The 19203-nt window shown below is 34.2% G+C and overlaps 1 long non-coding RNA gene across 1 annotated transcript; it reads left to right on the forward strand.

The window, feature by feature from the left end:
• Positions 1-369: 369 nt before the first annotated feature.
• On the forward strand, positions 370-19067 carry LOC129049696 (uncharacterized). Its single transcript, XR_008512950.2, has 5 exons — positions 370-714; positions 1354-1408; positions 11174-11223; positions 13453-13531; positions 18914-19067. It is a non-coding gene; the product is annotated as an uncharacterized LOC129049696 (long non-coding RNA).
• The last annotated feature ends 136 nt before the right edge of the window (positions 19068-19203 follow it).

Below are 19203 nucleotides of genomic sequence, written 5' to 3' on the forward strand. Positions count from 1 at the left end.
TCCACAGGATTCAGGGTTGTAGGTCATGAAGGGGAGTCACTGTAGGTTTATGGGTGACAAAACAAGCAGAGAGCTAAAAAACAAGTGTCTCTGAATTTGCCACTTAATTTGACATGGCACTTCCCACTGGAGTGGTCAGACATTTGTTCAAACTGTCAATGAGCCAGTGATACCTGGTTAGAAGAGTAAGGATTCAGCTTTTATCATCAGGGCTCTCTTATGATCATCAGTCCACCATCAGTTCACTGAAGCCATGCAGAATGAAGCCATAGAACAGTCATTATGAGTCAACAAGGAGCAGACCTCAAATTGATGACAGAGAGCCACAGAAAGAGATGATGTTTGTTTTCCCTCAAGAGCTTCCCTTCCACAATCTGAATGGGAACCACGGGGAGAAAGGAGAGCATGTGAAGGAGCAGATTTTGACTCCCATCATGCTCCAGGCTGCTCTCCCTCTGTTTAGTTTGCACTGGTGGGTGGTGGGGAGTTGATGCTGAGAAAGGAAAGCTTTGAAAAAAATGAGAATTTGAAATATGAAACAAAATGACAATTCTGTAAGATCTAAAAGTATTTGTTTCAATAATCTTAACTACCTGGAATGTATAGAACTAAACTGAGATGCCATTAAGGAACTCAGCTACCCAGTGGTAAAGCTGGTAAAGCTGGGAGGATTGATGGAACATTGCTAGTAGCCATTACTGGAGAAGTAACAACGTAAGTGAATCTTCAAACACCTGCAAGTTAAAATTGCATACTTAATCAGTATGCCAGTTATTAAGCTATTGACTTTCACTCTTAACTTGGCTTGCTTTTTTTTTTTTTTTTTTTTTTTTTTTTTTTTTTTTTGAGACGGAGTCTCGCTCTGTCACCCAGGCTGGAGTGCAGTGGCGCGATCTCGGCTCACTGCAAGCTCCGCCTCCCGGGTTCACGTGATTCTCCCGCCTCAGCCTCCCGACAAGCTGGGACTACAGGCGCCCGCCATCATGCCTGGCTAATTTTTATATTTTTAGTAGAGATAGGGTTTCACCAGGTTAGCAAGGCTGGTTTCAAACTCCTGACCCCAAGTGATCCACCCGCCTCGGTCTGCCCAAACAAAGTGCTTGGATTGCTGGCGTGAGCCACCGCGCCTGGCCTGAACTTGGCTTTCTAAACTCCATTTTGTGTTGCCGGGATTTGGACTATGGAAACCTCAGCTTCTCATTTGACAACTGGTTCCTTGCGATGTTCTACCGACAGGGAGACATAGAAAGAGATGGAAAGATGAAAAAGAAAAGACATGCCCTGTTTGTTTGTTATGCTTGTCAACATTGCCTCTGCAATATCCCTTCAACTTTGTACTAATTCCGATTCTAGCTTTTTTCGTATTCTCGGCACCAGCTGGACGATGCCATCGCCATCCCCCGAAGAGGTAAGAGCCACAGATCCATGGGATACCTCCCAGCTTCTAGTTTCTAATAATCTTAAATTCTTACCTTTCTTCTCCCAGCTTTAGGGGTGATATTTGGTTCTTAAAGTTACTATGACTGTGTTAACCTGTGTTCATTTTTCCTTTCCAGTTTTCCAACACTGGAAATGTTTAACCTTTTTACATTAATAGTTCTCTTAAAATATCTGATGTTTCTTTTGCTTTCTTGATTGGACCCTGATTGATAAAACCAGGTAAAATAGCTACAGGCTTGATAGATACTAGGTACTCAGTAAATATCGGTTCTTGTTCCCTGGTTGGAGGTGAAAATAAAAGTAGGAATCCTACTATGCCTTTTTCTCCCTAACTTGTCAACTGAGAGGAACATTGTCCTAAAATAAAGCCATGTGGACTTTTACTCCTTAAATAATTTTGATATGATAGTGGATGTATGTATTCTTTATAGATAATACGTATTATCTGTCACATTATACACACCACTGTATATGTACGTATCAATGGGTGCACCCAGACACGTGTATATTAACTATGTAAGTGTATGTATATGGGCAAGAACAAGGAAAATAAGGGAGCATTGCCTTTAATAATGGTAAAATATTTTTTCTTAATATTTTTATAGTGTGTGTGCTTAGTGTTGTCATTTTTATATTATTTAATAATATAAATTATTAAATATAAATTATATTTATATTATTAAATAATATATTTATTATTTTATTTTATTAACATTTATTATATTATTTAATAATCAGAGATTTCATAGTTCCTGCATTTTAAAATCTTATTTCTAGTGACAATAGCAATGTACATTTCTATAACTTCAGAATCACTACGTAGGTCATTCAGTAACCACCTTAAGGTTTCATCAAGACATAGGAAAATATAAGGAATGTGCTTTAGAATCATGCCTCTGAACTTGGTACCTGTCTTGTCAGATTTCATGGCCCACTGTTGTGCCATTGAAGAGCTTGGCTACATCTACATAAAATCTTCCTGATTTAGGGATGTGAATTTCCTGATATTATATTTTTATGTTCAACCATTTTAATTTAATTTTATTTCCTGTCTGAATTTCTTTTTCTGTTTCACCTTATCATAATTATTCTTTTTATTCTGATGATTTCACCTTCCTTGATGAATAGCTCAGACATCTCCTGAGAATGATATGAACTCCAGTTATTTAACAAAGTTGAAATTTCATTCTGTAACAGAGAGACAGATGCTGCTTATGTTGCCCCAATGAATCTGAAATCTATAATCTCTGAGCATTTTAGGTTTTGGTACCTGGAATCCCTGGGTAACAATTAGTTTCTAACAATGTACTTCAATCTTCTTATAGCAATCTCTGATCACTCATATTTTCTATCTATTCTCATAGAACAACACATAAAAGTGAAATAGACCTGCTTTTCACCACCTGTAACCTCTAAAGGAGCAAATTTTTGATTTTCTTTTGTCCCGAAGCTTCTTATAACAGCAATAAATATTCACTTAACTTGTTGCAGAGGGTTATGTGGTGGTGGGATAGGGGGGTGGCAGTGGGAGAAATGTCAGTGATGTCAATGGATAAAACAAGAAAAAAACAACAAAACAATAAGGAGAGGAGAAAGAAACTTGAAAGCCAAAGATCATTTGTTATCATATAAAAATATATATGCATCTCTGAAAGAGGTCCACATATACAAATATATGTAAATGTGTGTGTGCAAAATATAAAATATTTTTTCATTTATTTTCTATGTGCTTTAGCACAACTAATATGGATCAAATACTAGAATCTACTATCTGACCTTTGTGGAAATATGTTAGCATTTTTTACTATTTTCTCTCAGGGGTACATTGTGAGGTATGTGAAAGCAAGTCCTAGGGCCTATTGAGTAGTAATTATATTTATATATATATAGAGAGAGAGAGAGAGAGTAAATTATATGTAGTAAATACATATATTATGATTGAATAAACCTACAGGTTGCCTGTTGACTATTAATTCATTCATTTATTTGTCATATATATTTTAAGTACCTAATTTTTGCAAGGCATTGTAAATAGAGCAGGAAAAGAATGCAACAATAACAAAAACGCCGACCAAAACTCACTGCCTTCATGATGCTTATATTCTAATTGGATTATATGGACACTATCAAATATATAATTGAAATATGTAGTGTATCAGATAGTAATGAATGTCACTGAGAACAAGGCAAGTAAGGTGGATAGGGTGTGTGTGTGTGTGTGTCTGTGTGTGGTGTAATTTTTAAAAGGAGACATGGAGACCTCATTGAGAAGAGGCTTTTGAATAATCACTTAAGGAGATGGAAACAAAATGGGTCTTGTAAATAAAGGTAAAGGAAAGGGCAAGGGAAAGAGCCTGAGGAGGCATCAGTGTGCCAGGAGGGCTTAAGAACCAGGAGGAGGTCCGTGCATCTCAAGCTGAATGAGCTAGAGGAGGGTACAGTAGAAGGTATGATCAGAGGGGCAATTGGAACCTAGCTCTGTAGTTTTCCGTTAGCATTATAATGACTGCAGATTTTATTCAAAATAAATACGGAAACCATTGGAAAGTTTTGAGCAGAGGAGACTAATCAGATTAAGGGTGGAAGCAAAAGCCTGGGTAAAAGGCTATTGCTTGACAATAAAATGGCACAGGATGTTATAAAAATTGTGAGATTCTGTGGTATCTTGAAGGTACCTCCAACAGGATTCGGTTATGGGTATGAAGTGGGCTATGAGGGAAGGAAATAAATCAAGAGATATAAATTTAACAAACAGTGATGAACCTATCACTGTTTTGTTTTACTTGTATTATCTAATTTAATTTTATAAAGAAAATATAGTATTAGAAAATAATGGTAGAACTCATTATTTTTCTCATTTTACAGATGACAAAATTAAGATATGTAGAGGGACGCTATCTTGCCCCAGTCAGATGCTTATACTTGACAGCTCATGGATTCCAATCCAGGCAGTCAGGTTCCACTGTCTAAGTCTCAATAACAGGGTTCTGGGGCTTCTCTACAATGGCATTTAGAGTGTTCGTTTTAAGAAAGTGAAAGAATATTCCACTAGGGAGTATTACGTGCAAAACTAAAAAAAGACTTTAGGGAGAAATTTAAGAATTTGGTTCTGGAGTTGTTAAATTTGAGAGGTCATAAAGAAAGTTGGACATACAGGTAAAAATGGGGACTCTAGTTTAGAGATTAAATTTGGCATCATCAGACTGCAGGGTTAAGCTAACAGGTTTAGCAATAGGAATGAAAAGGGAGTGCGTCTAGATAGACTGTTCTGTTGCTTCATTTTACAATTTTATTGTTTAAAGCCAGATAAAGATTTAAGAACATAGCAATCACAACAACAAAGAAGAAGAAGAAGAAACAGCATTTGGAGCATATTATTATTTATAATATTAGAAATGTTCTCCCTTGTGCATATTTTATGGATCTGTTCTTTGTCATGCTTCCTGTAGCTTAAATGGTTAAGAGCAATTGTGACCAGTAAGTGCCTGCTTATTCTCTTTTATTTTGATGTATTAAAATAAAATCATTTTGAAAGTAAAATTAAGTTTTCACTTTGATATTTATAGGAATGAAAAGGCAGAGCTTTTCTTTTTAACAATGATAAAATAATTTGAAAACAAATACATCATCTCACACAATGAATGAACTGTGGAATTCAATATAAGGTTAATTCTTATGCAACTTCCATTAAGCATGTACATCACAGAAATATGAGAAAATCTGGCTGTAGCACTGTTTTACTTACCATGCGATTTATTACCTAATGAATATGAAAAAATGGAATAAATCTGCACTGAAATTCTTTTATTTAACCAATATATCATAGTACATATGCTGTGCCAATCATTGCCTAAGCAGTTTAAACATATTAACTCATTTCACCCTCTGACATTTCTCTATGGTAGAAACTCTATTATTAGTAATTCAAAGGTGAATAAAGTGGAGATACAGAGACAATAAGCATGCTCAGAGACAAATATATATCAACTGGTGCTGCCAGGATTGGAAGTCAGGTAGACTGGCACTAGATCTATGATTTTTACCTTTATGAAAATGTTATTATAATTGATCACTGGCATTTTTCATAATTACATTACTTATATGTTGACAACTTGGGTGTATATGTCAAAGATTCAGGAAGTGAGATTTTCGTTTTCCTTGAATAGTCTTTTGATGATGTATTTCTTTCACGAAGTGCAAAACAGTGATTGTATTTCTTCAGCTATTTTGGAGAAAGGCCTTGCTTTGTGTATGGCCCTTTTTATAAATTCTCATATCTATTTACACTTACACTTTCTCATTCCTGACCCCATCCTCTAGAAAAATGAGGAAAGTAGATGTGATTAATTACATTTATTTTATTTTTTTTCCATTCTGAAGAACTTTCAGTAGTCAAAATGGAAGGAAATTAAGATGGTTTTTCAATCCAATTTCCATTTTTTCTTAGGAGGAAATTGAAGCAGAACGTAATCCAAATCTATTCAGATAACACTTTGGTTCAATGAGGACTTAATCAAGAAAAGTGTCAACAGACTCATTCTGTACGGGCCAGACAGTAAATATTCTAAGCGTTTTTAGTTTCATACTGTCTCCCCTGTATTCTTCATTGTTTATTTTTGAACCTTTGAAATTGTAAAAATTATTCTTTGCTCTCTAGAATGTACAAAATCTGTTGGGTAAGGTGGCTCACACCTGTAATCCCAGCACTTTGGGGGGCCGAGGCAAGTGGATCACTTGAGGTCAGGAGTTCAAGACCAGCCTAGCCAACATGGTGAAACACTACCTCTACTAAAAATACAAAAATTAGCCGGGTGTGGTAGCATGCACCTGTAATCCCAGCTACTCAGGAGGCTGAGGCAGGAGAATTGCTTGAACCTGGGAGGCGGAGGTTGCAGTGAGCTGAGATCATGCCATTGCACTCCAGCCTGGGTGACACAGCAACACTCTGTCTCAAAACAAACAAACAAACAAAAAAATTGTACAAAATTGGGCTGCAGGCATGACTAGCCCACAGGTGAAAGTTTGCACACTTCTGATCTAGATGTATATTTTTTCAAAAATTACCAATTCCAATTTCACAGTGTGATTATAAATAGAATTTTTTCCCTTCCTCCATTCAACTTTCTACAAATATTTATTAAGCACCTAAGTCTCTCTCAGCCCCATCCTTGATGTTGTGGATACAGTAATGCATCAGGCTGACCAACGCTCTATGGTTACTGAGTTTTCCCTGCTGTAGGACAAGAAATAAGGATATCTGTATATAAATAGAAAAATATAAAAGTAGATATTAATAAGTACATGAAGGAAACAAAACAAGGCACTAGGGTAGGTAGAACATGAAGTGTGGTGCCTTTTTATTTGGGTGGCCAGGGAAAGTCCTGAGAAGATGTCATTCAAATAAAGTTATAAATGAACATATCTGTAGAATAAAGAAAAGGCTAGTAAATAGGGCTATTGGCATTAGGTGAGCAATGTAACACCAAAGGCTGACACTTAAAGCTAAGTTATCTTTCTTGAGGGGCCAACCTCCTGATAGCTGTCAATGTAGAATTTTTACACTTTTAGTCTGAGTGAAAGAATTCAGTCAACAAAGAACCTGGATCAGGGTTGAAAGTGTTCAAGAAACAGGCAAGAAGCAAACTAATATCCCTGGATCATAGTTAATTGAGAAGCATAATGATAAATGAGGTTGGGGAGGTGGAAATTATTATGGGATTTACAATTTATTTTAATTGCAATGGCAAATTATGGCAGGATTTAAGCAAGGGAGGAATATTATCAGATTCATGCTTTAAAAACATTACCCTGGAGAATGCAGTATGAGAATGCGAAAGCAAAATTTGAAAATGTAGATGTAATTCCTCTAGAAAAAATTCAAGCAAAGGCATAAAAAATGCTCTATGACGTGAAATTTACTTTCAGAAATAAAGATATAAGGACTGATTTAACTATCACTGTTTATTGTATACACCAGAATTTCAGGCTTCTCTTTCAAAAATAAAAAACGGAAAAGGAGAGCACTTTTGTGGTGTAAACATGAAAAATACAGTAAGAAGAGTTTTCTTATTTTTAACAATTAGTGTTTCTCAATATATTAGAAATTAGCAGATTCTGTAAACACAGGTGGTACATCAAGTTGTATTGATTTTCTTCGGGTAATTAATTTCTGTACCTTTATAAAGTACTATAAAGTACTATTTAATAATATTTTTACATAAAATTGGAAGAGCTTAACAGTGGTTGAAAGGACATTTGATGTGCACTAATGACTATTTTTTACATCCATTGTTTTCTATTATTGTAAGCATAATTAGTATATTTTGCTTAAAAGAAAAATGAGGTTCTGCTTGTTTGTCTTTCCGAGATTATGCCTGCATATTAAAAGGAAATGAAGAGAAAACAAATTAGGAAAAAAAAAAAACAAGAAAAAGGAAGTAATATAAACAATATTAATCAATTTCTGACAAAAATAGGTATTTAAATTGTTGTTTATGTGGGCCATCCTTGCTTGATGTACCAGTAGGAAGCTAAGTATCTACATGTTGTCAGATACATTTAGTTATATAAAAATTGATTTTAAACCTGTAACCTGTCCAGTGTTTTTTTCATCAGTAAGTCTCCCAAGAGGTCTAACTGCTTCTATTCCCTTCCTCAGTACATAATAAATATACTTTATAGATACACTAGCTGCAAGCAGACTGATCTGTTCAAAATTCAAACCAGAACTGTAAGCATTTTTGCTTAAAATTCTTCCACATCATAGCTAAGATGCTGAGCAATTCAAACTCTATACTGTAGTCTACACATCCTCAAATGAGTTTACTCCCGCCAACTCAGATTCCCCAGTTCTATACCAACTTCTTATCATTCCTGAAGTATAGGCTGAAATATTATCTCTACAGAGAGCTTCTTGACCATGCTAGTTGAATCCGCTTTTACTCTCTATTAGAGCATTTATTTTTATTTCCTTTAAGGGCTATTTCAATCTGTGCTTGCCTTGCATGTGAATATTTGCTTATATTGGTTGCCTCCCCTCAGTATATGAAAGTTTCTCTACTGGAGAGAACTCCGTTAATCTAGTGACTTTTCATTCACTACATAGATTAGATATCTAGTAAACATTTGCCAAATGGATCGATAAGTTGGATAAGTAACATTATGTTACTGAGAACATAATATACCATTGGAAAACAAAATGACAGGACATTCCTGATACTCTATTTAGAAATATAAAGGAATATGTAATTACATTTGTTCAGACTTCTGGGCAGAAAGTTCACGTGATGAACACAGTATCTAACTGACTTCTCTACTGATTGCTCCCTCTCCCATATCCATAGATTCACAGCATTATGTATAATATGAACAGAAAACAAAAAACACGGAAAACTCTAGGATTGTGCTAAGCTATATAAAAGTGCCATTTGTCTATATGTCAAAAGCTGAAGAATTCTTCCTATATCCTGCATTAATGAATTGAAAGCTCTGATGTGTGGCTTCTCAGGGAAAAAAAATATGTAGCATTGCTAACAAATAAATGTTCTAGAACCCTGAAGAACATCACTGGAATAAATTAGTTTGGAGTGATTAGGTCAGAAAGTGAACACTGGTAGTGGAGAAGAGGGGAAGAACTTCATTTGAATTCACTAATGGTTGTTTCTAAAATCAGAAGTATTTGGCAAAGGCACTGAACAGTCCCTGAAGTGATACGCCGCTATGCCCAGCAAAGTCCTTGTGGTGTGATAAGAGCTTAACCCGGAAAAGGAACCAGACATAAGGGTGATCTTGAACTTGCCAATTAAGGGAAATGATACAAAATGTCAGATATAGGAAAATGCTTACTTCCTCCTAAAAATATTGCTAATAATGGAAATAATTATAATAGTGGCAAATAAGAGCACTTTTTCTAAGCAGAGTCTATTCAAAGCACTTTGCATATGTATATTAACTCAAATCTCACCACAGTGCAATGATATAGTAACTAACTATGTTTATCCCCATTTAGTATATTAGGAAATGTAAAGCAGAGGGAAAAGAGGAAACTTTCTCCAGGCCCTACACTACTAGATGGTGGAGTTTGGCTTCACATCCAGGCGGTGTGAACTCTCCACTATGCTATGCTCTTTGCTTGTTGGTTTAAACAAAAGAAGACATTTAACAGTTGCAGTGTGGCAAATAATATTCCCTTGTTGAGACTCATGGATTTTAACACCTATACTCACTCTTTGGATTATTAAAATCATTATATAAATTACAAATCTTCTCTGTGTAAGACACAGGAAAAACTTTGCTATAGCACACAGGCAGATAACAAGAAAAAGAGAATATTATTAAATAGTTTATGTCCTAGATCTGGAAAACAGTAAAATCAAAAACAATGCAAATAACCCCCAAAACCAATGACACAAGAATACAAATACACACAATTCTAACATAGACTCAGTTAAAATTCGTGTAAACTTAGCAAAGGAGAAGAAATATTGAAGATGGATGATAGAGAAAAAAATTGAAAGCATTTGCTTTTGCACATATATATATATATTTTTTTTTTTAGAAGGAATCTCGCTCTTTCACCCAGGCTGAAGTGCAGTGGCATAATCTTGGCTCATCGCAACCTCCGCCTCCTGGTTCAAGCAATTCTTCTGTCTCAGCCTTTCGAGTAGCAAGGACTAAAAGTGCGTGCCACCACACCTGGCTAATTTTTGTATTTTTAGTAGAGACGGGGTTTCACCATATTGGCCAGGCTGGTCTTGAACTCCTGACCTCGTGATCTGCCCAGCTCCGCTTCCCAAAGCGCTGGGATTACAAGTGTTGAACCACCACACCCGGCTGCTTTAAAATAAATTTTAAAAAACATTATAAAACAATATAAAACCACAAGATAATAAATAAAAATAATAGGATATTTTATAAGGGGCCAAGTAAAAAGAATTGGGAAAGATCTGGAAAACTGCTATAAAGTCAATATACATAAAATCAAATTATTGATATTTATTATAGCCATCCAAAAGCAGAGTTGTCCCTGTAGAAAGTCAAGCAAGTGATTTGTAGGACAGATTTGATGATTTTTCTCTGATGCAGGGGACATTGGCAAAGGTTTGTAAAAAGACAAAAAGCAATACATATTGATGAAAGACATATAATGTTGCTTTTGGTAGTTGAGATTTAAGAAAGATACAATAACAACTGAAATAGAAGCAATCAGCCTATGCAAAAGCTAGTAATAATATGAGAGTATGGCAAAAACCAGGAAAATTAATTTTCAAAGATACCAATGTCAGATATACCCATTTTATTTAAACAGGAAAAAAAAAAAAATAAGAACATTGATAGTCCAAAAGAAAAAAAAATCAGGATGGTCTCAAATTTCTCTGTAACGTTGTATGCATGAAGAGAAAATAATTTAGACAGTAAGCAAATGTGACTCATAATTAGCTAGTAAAATTGTGCCTTTGTATTTAAAAGCTGCAGAAATACATCTTGACATACATAAAATGGGTCTTGATATTTTTAAAACACTAGCTGCATACTCTTCCTGAGGTGGGGGAATATAGATGTTACATTCGGAAGAATCAAGAGGCTACAGTATAAAATAAATTTAACTGAGCATTGAAACCAGTTATTACAAACTGAAATTAAAATAATAAATTTTAAATTTATTTCAAAATAGTATATAATGATTAAACTCTAGTTAACAACAATTATAATTTAAATATTTGATGTTTTTAAGGGGTACAGCTGAAAGAAGTTCTTTGGAAAAGGAGACAGACAAACAGCCAAGTAAGGATATTGAAACACGTTTACTAACTACATTTTAAAAGAGAAAATACACTAATTTTTGGTTCAATATGTATTTGTACAATTTTTCATGATTGAGACCACAAAATAAATATCAATAAATTACTAAAGTAGAAATTGTGCAGATTTTTTTCTTGCCATATGCATTAAAATGCATTAAAATGATAGCAATCATTTTAGTGATTTAAAATAACATTTTTACTATTAGTTAATAGTAAAAGTTAACTAATGATAGTTATTAACTATCATTAACTAACATAAGTTAACTAATGATAGATGATATTAAATTCCTTGGAAGTTAAGCTTGTGTTGAACACACACAATCTCAAGTATTATTTCTATTTTCAAAAAGAATTTAAGCCAGAATTATAGTATATGTATGGTCTGGTGGCAGGTTGAATAATAATCCACAACTCAACAACTGAAAATGAATTAACTAAATCTTCAGTTTAGGAAGCACAAAAATAAAACTAACTAAATAATAGGAATATAAAAGGAAAGGATTACTTAAAGAAAAGCATAAAGATAATAATTTAAAAAAGAATAGATTATCACCTCACAGTTTAATAAGTTCCAAATGGATTAAGCATTCTAAAACAAATACAGTGCAATTTGAAGAAAATAGAAAGAATATTTTCTGCTTTCACAGAGAGACTATTCTAGACAAAGAGACCACACAAAAAAATCTAAGGTCTATGACTGATATATTTGAGCATGTTATAGAAAAAAAAATTGTACATTTATGTGATTTAACAGATCATAAAGAACGATCTGGAAAATAGTTTGAAACAGAAGTGGTTGTCATCAATATTCTCTATAAAGTTCTTACAAAACAAAGATGATGGTAAAGGCACATGAATAGATGATCTCAACAAAAATGCAAGAATCGAATAGTCAACAGGGCACGTGGCTCACTCCTGTAATCGCAGAACTTTGGGGGGCTGAGGAGGGTGGATCATTTGAGTTCAGGAGTTTGAGAGCAGCCTGGCCAACATGGTGAAACCTCATCTCTACTAAAAATAGAAAAATTAGCCAAGGGTGGTGGTGGGCAACTGTAGTCCCAACTACCTGGGTGGCTGAGGCATGAGAATTGCTTGAACCCTGTAGGCGGAGGTTGCAGTGAGCCGAGATGGCACCATTGCACTCCAGCCTGGGCGACAGAGTTAGAAATCCATCTCAAAACAAACAAAAAGAATCAAAAAGTCATTCAGCAGAATACTAAAAATGCAATGGAAGGAATAGGAGACGGTCTTTATTGTTTCTGGTTTAAATATGAAAGAAGAATATTTGAAACTACTCGCTATCAATACAAATAAAATGAATTAGTGCTAGCTATTAGGAGGAAGCATGATTGTGTTTTCATAAAATAAATTTGAAAAAATTGTCAGCTAATTATTTGCCTACCTCTTTAATTTTTGAATTATTTGGAATACCTGTTTAGGAAAAATATTAGATTGTGAGCAAATGAGCAAGTAGCTTGAAAATGAAAGTTAAAATATTTAGATGACAATTAATAATGGTTATATATAAATTTTAAGGCTAAAAGAGTAAGAGAGAACAAAAATGGCCTTAAAAATAATATCAGTTTAAGAAACTAATCATGATCTGAGACTTTATGTACATTTATGTTTATATTGGAAAATTAAAAACCAAATTTATAACACAGAAGTTTTCAAGAAATTAATTTTCATGGCAGTAGTCATAAAAGCTTTATAATGTATATGAATACTAAAAGCCTTGATTTTAAATCGCCTTGAATTCATCTTGAGATTATTGGAGGAGGAAGGTATAATTTCTTTGCCCAGCTCCTTAAAATTAAGGACATAATTTATCTTCTATCTCTCTGATAGAGGTAGTAGAATGTTTATTACACTCCGATTAATTTATTAAATGAGTAAAGAAACATAACAATAATGCAAAAAGTTATATAAAAGATGAAGAAAAATATTATAAGATCCATGGTGTTCTATTAAATCAAAATAAATGAATATAAATATGTATTATTTATAACAATTTAGCAATTCTGTTGTATGAATATTTGGTTGTTGAATCCTTTCTGCCTTAATTTATTTTTCAATTGATTGGTTTAATTTTTATGCAAAAATTATACCTTTAAATTATACCATTCGTTGACAACTGCATTAGAAGCAAAGGAGGTCCAGAAAAATAAGAAATGGTCCCTAAACCCATTGTTACTTAATTTGTCAACAGAGGTACAAAATCGTAACCAAAAAAAGGGCATGATAGTGGAGCTGACGAAGATAAACCAAGCTGGACACTAAGTAAAATGGTAAGGACAGATTTTAATCAGGAATATACTCTTATGAGTATACTCAGTGTGAACTGAACTCACGTTCAATTTGTACAGAGGTGCCTGGGAGTTTTAAAGGGAGTATGTGGGAGTAAAGAGTGGAGTGAGCAGAGACTTGGAAAGGCAGGGAAGTGAAAAATTACCAAGGGCTGCTCAGTGTAAATGCTGATTAGATCAGCTGTGTTTGCTGGCTGGCAATTACAGAAGTTAGGATTGTATGCCCACACAAAGGAATTGCTTTCAGTTCTGTGAGAAAGACACTCCTTAGTTTTAAGATGTATATACATCTCAACAAAGAAAGAAGGATTTCACAATTGTATTAGTCCATTTTCATACTGTTATAATAAACTGCCTGAGACTGGGTAATTTTTAAAGAAAAGAGGTTTAATTGAATCACAGTTCAGCATGGCTGGGGAGGCTTCAGGAAACTTACAATCATGGCAGAAGGAAAAAGAGAAGCAAGGCACCTTCTACACAAGGCAGCAAGAGGAGAAGTGCTGAGCAAAGGGGGAAGAGCCCCTTATAAAACCATCAGATCCCATGAGAAATCCTTCGCTATCACCAGAACAGCACGGGGGAATCCACCCCCATGGTTCAATTACCTCCACCTGGTCTCTCCCTTGACACGTGGGGATTACGGGGATTATGGGGATTACAATTTAGAATGAGATTTGGGTGGGGACACAAAGCCTAACCATACCAAAAATCGAAAGCTTTTTTAGTAAAGGCTTTAAGAAGGGTTGTCAGGAGCCTATCTTCTGGTGTTGGGCAGAACAAACGATAAATTCCTTTGGCAGTCTAGAGCCTTCTTACGAATTTAAGAGAGGCTAAGTTCATCCTAGGAATATGGCCTTGAGCTGTTAGAAGCGATATCAGTGCTTGCTTGAGTCTTTTAATGTTGGGGGATGGGATGGACAAAATCATTCCTGTTGAGAGGTTGGCCTAGGTGGAGGCCTTGTCCAGAAGAGGATGAGGAGCCTGGCTAGAGTGTGGTCAAGGAGAAAATCTTTGTCAGAGCAAGGGCTAAAATGTCTCCAAGATTACACATTATCTTAACACAAGACATTACAGTACTCTGATTTATGTTTGAATTGATGTGGGAAAATCTCATCTAAAACGTCAAAACATATTTTAAACGCAATGAGAAAGTAAGAGTATACACAGAGACTAGCATGGTGCCTGGCATAAAGTTGCACTGGAATAAATATTTTATTTTTGAATAAATGAAGATAGTTGAACCTGAAGGCACTACTGTAAATTTCAAGATGCTTTTAAAAATCTTAATTTCTCTATATGTAGTTTGATAATAAAATTGATAATATAGTTTGCTTATTAATCTTATTCATACTCAAAAAGAAATGGTTACATTCACTGTTTTGATACTGTGGGAAAAGAAATCAAATGTTTAAGGCATGCCAGGACTTCGTAGCTGCTATTTAAGATGTTGTTTTGCTGCTTACCTTTTTTTTTTTGCTTTTGCTTTTTAATGAACAGCTTGTTTCTGAAGTAGACACACACAATTTGGAACAGTTCTCTACAGTTCAGCACAATATGGTTGAATTGGCAGTCTCTGCTCTGAGGAAGCCATTATTGTCTCAGCACCAAAACTTCATTAGTCAAATCCCTATAGAATGAGATCTTTACAAGGCAGGGATAAGACTAATGGCGTGAGGAGGGCACAGATATGCTACTCTTTACACTTGAAGAATGTTTACCATAGAGGAAATGTGGATAGCTAGCTTATAATGTGTATGATTTGCTTTGGTAATTCATTAAGAAGAAACAAAGGATTCAATTTGTTTTCAAAAAAAGATTTTATTGATAAAAATTGAAAATATCTATTTAGTATACACATGTATTAAAGTTAATTTTAAAATACCTATTACTATGCTTTCTGGAGACGTGAAATATAAGTCGTTCCCAAACTAAACTTTTCAAAAATAGTGTCTGTAAGATTTGTTGGTTGAATTAAGCATTGTCTCTTATAAACTATTCAGCTAATCAGAATTTAATGAGAAACAAATACATCTGGATGTTAAAAATTTCTCCATATGTGAAAAAATTTTCTTACCAGCTTTTATGAAGGGAGTAAACCTTTCATAAATAAATGATATATTTCCTCTTTGCAAAGTATAAGAACCTGATAAATACATCTTCCTCACAACTCAATCACTATTTTGAATTATATTTGTGCCACATTATAAAATTATATGTTAAAAGGTTAAGTAAAATATTTTAATTTGTAGAATAAAAACCACAATAGGCCAAAATCTTTCCTAAACCTGGAAACGCAAGGTATACATGTATACACAAATACACACACACACCAGTTTATATATACAGTTACATGTTGATTAACTGTGGGGATACTTTCTGAGGAATTCAGCTTTAGGCAATTTTTGTCATCGTGGGAACATCATAGAGTGTACTTACACAAACCTAGATAGTATAACCTACTACACACTTAGGCTGTGTGGTATAGCCTATTGCTCTTAAGCTTCAAACCTGTACCACATGTAACTGTACTGAATAATGCAGGCAATTGTAGCACAATGGTAAGTATGTGTGTATCTAAGCATATCTAAACATAGAAAAGGTACAGTAAAAATACAGCATTAAAATCTATGGGACCAGTATCTTACATATGGTCTGATATTGACCAAAATGTCATTATGTGGTACATAACTGTATTTAATTTCAGGCACTGTCTATTTTTAAAACTTAAAATGGATATTACCAAATATTTGAAAGAGCTAAAAGTTCTAGTTCTAATTCTAGTTATTATAAGAGATATATAATATAATAGATATATAGTATAACACATAGCTCTATATGTTTTATATAATATAATATAAATATATCTCTATATAGGTTCTAATTCTAATTCTAGTTCTAATTCTGAATTTTAATGCAGATTATTAGAAGATGTGACATAATAATATATTTTGTAAGAAAAATTGCATGTAATATGTATATAAAATGTAAAATGTACAACATGATTTAGAACATTTAAAATAAGAACAAAAAATTAAGGTATTTAAAAGTGTTGTCAATAGTAAGCTACAGTAGAGTTATGCTAACCGTATAGGAAGCATTAAATAAAGACCTTACTAATTTTTTATATGATTTTATATTTTGAATGGAATTCTAGAGTATTCAAATTAGATAATTTATAAGAAAATTATTTAAAATTTCTAATATAGGTGTATCTGACTAATTAAATTGTTATTCAGAATGGTATAGTTCACTTTATGTTTTTAATATTGATAAGTGGCAAAAGGATTACTTCATGTCAAAACTGTTCATGTGATTTTTAAATTTTGATTTACATTCTGTTACTTTTTAAAAACTTAGCTCCTCAAGATCATTCACAAATATAGAATATATGTTTCTTGTCTGAATTATTTTTGTATTTAATACTAAAGTTTTACATAATAGGCATTCCTAAATTATTTACTCTTTAACTGTTTTATCAAAACATAATTAATTGGTGTACTGTTATATTAACTAAGTTATAGAACCAGAACATAAAATATGTGGTGTAATCAATCAGAATAAATATTAATTTTTCTATGTTTAAATTATTAGAATAAGAACAAAATATCTGTGGCAATGTCAAGTTTTAACAAATGAATGCATAGTCAGTTTGATTAAATAGATGGAGCATGGGAATCTGATATTTATTGGGGTAAACTTTCATAATTACTATCAGAATCAACCTGTTTTAGATATCTTGCAAACCTAATAGGAAATACACTGCCAAAGTATACATTGCTTGACAAAACACCATAATTTCTCTGTATCTTTAAGGTTCCTAGTGATCTAATTTGTGTTTACTGTATAAGCTTTTTCAGTTAAGTAACTACTTTGAAGTTTTAATCTATGCAACATTTTTTTAAATTACAGAATAAATATTTTTCTATTTGAATTTTTCATTTGAGTCAGCTATTGGAGCCTCCAATAGTCTTCTCTGGAAACTGCATTGTTGAACAGAAACTGGAGATACTATTGGCATTCTGCCCATATTCTTGATCTTTCCTGAGTGGGCCATCTATTGACAGTTCTTTCTGTGTAAGAACATCCATTGGAAGCAGGGGCATGTTTTCCTGCCCCTCCAAAGCCAAGTGGAGCATTAGTAATGCTGGGGTATATTCTATACAGCTTCTTAAAGGGTCTCTAGAGGAATTGAAACCAGTTTCCCACTGTGATTAGCCAGTCACAGGAATATTGGCTTTGGTTCCTTCTCTGTCCATTTCATATAACATTTCTGTATGTTTGTTTTCACACTACTATAAAGACATACCCAAGAGTGGGTAATTTATAAAGGGAAAAGGTTTAATTAACTCACAGTTCCTCATGAATAGAGAGGCCTCAGGAAATTTACAATCATGACAGAAGGGGAAGCAGGCACCTTCTTCCCATGGTGGACAGAGACAGCCTGTGAAGGAGGAACTGTCAAATACTTAGAAAACCATCAGCTCTGATGAGAACTCACTCACTATCATGAGAACAGCAGGGGGAATCTGCCCCCATGATCCAGTCACCTCCCACCAGGTCCCCTCCTCAACACGTGGGGATTATGGGAGTTACAATTCAAGTGAGATTTGGGTGGGGACACAGAGCCAAACCATATTAATTTCCCTCCATAGTACTTCTGATTATTTCCTGATTGAAATACTTACGTCCAAATTTGTTACCAGAAGTGGTTCTAGAATGAAAGTCTTCAAGATGGGTTTCTAGAATGATTCCTTGCCTCCCAGGTGGGAATGAAGATTTCATTATTGTATAAAATAAATGTGATAGCTCTTGGTACACTATAACTTCACAATTACTAAGAATCTCACCTGTGGTTAATTGGATTGGACATAGCTAAAATGGAAGTACTAGCTTGTGCAACATGTCTAGGAGTTGAAATATATGGGGCAATGGTAATTAGAAAGACTGTGAAGTTGGCTAGCTTTTGGTTACTCTCATGGAAGTCTTGGAAAAGAAAAAGACAGTTTTAGGTCATCCAATTATTAATTCAGACTTTGCCATGAAAACCAGACCTTGAATCACATTGTTTAAAAGAGCCATCTTCCCCTGCATATGCTGAAAACAGGCTCAATATTTTACCATAACATTGGCAAAATCAGTACCCTGATAAGAAAGATGAGAAAATAGTGTGAGTCTGAGAGAATATACAGGGACTTTTGGTTGAATGTACTAATAAACCTTGAATCCACATGTTCATGTAAATGCTTAGGCTGATAGAAGCAATCCCTTCACTTTTCTTGACTAGAGTAGCCTCAAAAGTCTGGAGATGATGCAAAGACCACCCCTGAGGAGGATACCATGTATGTTGATGTTTTCCATCTTCAGGTTTTACTTGTCTCCTGTTCTTATTGCTTCTGGACCAATAATTAAGATTGACTCTACATGGCCCAAATGAAGAAATGAAAGGAAATGGATCACTCACCAAAGGATCTGCAGAACTTTGCTAATATTTACCAGAAGAAACCAGTAGGATATGCAAGTGAGTGCTTCTTAAACACATTAGAGCAGGGGTATGCAAATAAAAGGCCGCATTAGGGAGAGTGAATTTATATGGAAAGAGACTCTTTCATGACTCAGGATTTAATTTCCTGGTAAGGATGCCAGAAATGGAAATT

Source organism: Pongo abelii, chromosome 14 (assembly GCF_028885655.2).
Source record: "Pongo abelii isolate AG06213 chromosome 14, NHGRI_mPonAbe1-v2.0_pri, whole genome shotgun sequence".
NCBI classification, from domain to species: domain Eukaryota; kingdom Metazoa; phylum Chordata; class Mammalia; order Primates; family Hominidae; genus Pongo; species Pongo abelii.